Source organism: Salvelinus sp. IW2-2015, linkage group LG20 (assembly GCF_002910315.2).
Source record: "Salvelinus sp. IW2-2015 linkage group LG20, ASM291031v2, whole genome shotgun sequence".
Lineage (NCBI taxonomy): Eukaryota > Metazoa > Chordata > Actinopteri > Salmoniformes > Salmonidae > Salvelinus > Salvelinus sp. IW2-2015.
Window position 1 is genome coordinate 4,494,920 of NC_036860.1, and position 2,615 is coordinate 4,497,534.

The 2,615-nt window shown below is 43.2% G+C and overlaps 1 pseudogene; it reads right to left on the reverse strand.

Moving 5' to 3' along the window:
• The window catches only part of LOC111981283 (BAI1-associated protein 3-like), a 41,332-nt pseudogene that overhangs the window by 13,331 nt on the left and 25,386 nt on the right, over nucleotides 1–2,615 (reverse strand).

Genomic DNA, 2,615 nt, shown 5'->3' on the forward strand with positions numbered 1-2,615 from the left:
TTTACAACAGGAGTCACATGACAAGACAATCTGATTTCTGCTGTTGTTTTCTAGGACAGTAATTATTTCAGCTTACTTGGCTCTTTCTGGTCTTGTCTATTTTATTAGTCAGTCTTTGAAGTGTAAATTACAGCACACTAGGGTGCGTTCATAAGTGTGTGTGTGCTTATGTGTATGAGAGTAAGTGTTTGTTGGTCTCTGCCGTGTGTGTGTGAGAGTTTGGCCAGGTGGACTGTTCAGTAAACGGATTTAGCCGATCAAAAGTGTGTGTGAACCTTCAGCAGATAACTGAAGATGTCGCCTTCATTGGTGATGTACTCTGGCGAGGGCACGCCCACCCTGTTGACTACCGTGTAAACGGCCTCTTCATATAGGAGGTCCTGCTGGAAGAAAACAACCTCAGTGAATGCCTTAACTACCGTTTTTCTTTCTTAAAGCAGGGTCACTGCTAAATGAGAGCTGGGAAACAATTCTCTGTCAATAGAATGATGTGACCTTACTGTAGCTAACAATGTGTGAGGTTTACGCAACAGTGTAGCTAGCTACAGCCGTGTGAGGATAGAGGCAAACTGGGTTCAGGACACTAGATTCTAGTTGGGGAGCTAGATATGAGAAAAGGCCAATAYCAAGTCAAATACCCCTCCATCGCTAGAGCTGAATATGCTACCCTAAGGAACACCAAGCTACTCACCTCTCTCCTGCTGGACCTCTCTGGAACGAAGGCCTGGTCTACGTGCTCTGCTGGTGGTGCGGCTGTGTTACCTTCCCCTTCGCGCTGCGGAGACACAGAGAGAGATAACTTTAAATCTCAGAGCCACACACTCTCCCTTAAGCAGGCTCCATCACCATGACTGCTTCAATAAGGCTTGGAAAGGGTTGTGAGGTTAAGTCACAATGAGCTGTTATCGCCAACCAAACACTTTCGTTTTCAACTGCGGCACACAATCAGACAGAGGCAATGACTGCATCATTGATTTTCTTTTTGTTCCCCTTTCACCACTTTAAAACCTGAAGGGGCTGGAAAACAAGTGTTCTCAGATAAACATCTTAATAGCGCCCCATTCAGTCCCAGTCTCTTTCCTCTTGTGTGGGAAGTGAGGGGGTAGAGAGCCATGGAGAGCAGCTCCTTCTGATAGCTGAGCCTCCAGCCTTTTGAGTGGCCTTCTCAACCTTGTCCGTCTGTCCCCTCAGCGCACTGTGTAACACAGAGTTAAGAACGTACCGTAAGCTAGCTCCACAAATAGCTTGAAATGTACCAGACCGAGGGATCCAGTCGGTACCTTTTGGCTGGTTCAACCCATTGGAACGTTGTTAAGGAGGGCGGTCACGTGTGTTGCGAAGCAGAGGATCGCTGATTCGAGCCCAGTGTGGGGCAGTTGGACAGTGAAGGAAGCTAAGCTGTGAGCAGCACATTGACCCCCGTTACATAGGCATAGCAGAGGGGACCGGCGAGAGCAAAGTATGTGTATACTACCCAAGARCTTTCCTCTATAGTCTCCTTAAAAATATATATATAATTTCAAGGATCTTCCTGCTTAAAGCCCACATGCAGTCTTTTTTATTTTATTTTAAATCATCACTGTATGTCTAAAAAATCCCTGTGTGTGGTTAGTTCATGAAAATAACTCAGAATATACTTTTTTATCATTGCTCAGTCTGATTGTGTGGGTGTGTTGTTACAAATGTAAATATATGTATATGCACAGCCCTTGATTGGCAGATAGGATCGTCTCGACTCTAGAGCCTACCCCTTCAAAGTAAGAGGATACATATACAAATAAAAGATTACTGGTCATTGGTCAGAATAATCAGATCAGATTGTGATGTCATGCTGTGGGCCAAAAACTCCATCCCACCTGAGCAGGCTGAAATTCCAGTCGTTTTTTGTTGTTAGTTTTTTAAAGRTKCAACACTAAAAGGGCATTATCATACTTTTCACAATTTCAGACTGTTATTTCAACCTCATAGCATGGAAATATKATTTTTTTACCAGAAAATCYCGTTTGACTGCACTGCCCCTTTAAATAAACATAAGGAGGTTTAGGGTTTACCTCAGCCTGGGCAGCACGCAGCAGATTCTCTTGTTTCTGGAGGATGCCATTCATACGCACAAAGAACTCTCCATTCCCCTCAGACAGCCTGTAAAACATACAGAGAGATAACTGTCAATTAAATTCTCATTTGACACATGCTGTGAATTTTCTGTTAAGATTATAGAAACAAAACTGTCCRAAAGGGTCAAAATAGAGAAATGCTTTCTTAACCCCTCAGTAAACACTGTTACTCACAGATGCTTCTATCGTCCTTAGTAAATGTGGATTAGCTTTATTATGCTTGGTTTCCATTTAGCAAAAGACTAAAGYAGACCTAATGCTGAGCTGTCAATCACAACCAGCAACACATATAGTAGAGTATCATGAACAAACTGTTACATTATATATGATTCAGTACCCCAGGTCTTTCACTAGACTAGACAGACATTCCTTCCTGCAGCAACAAATCTGAGGGGAATTGTCTGTTATTATACAACGGGTGGGTCTAATCCTGAATGCTGATTGGTTAAAAGCGCATTCCAGACGGTGTCTATTCCACAAATTACCACCGGCTAAATCTAT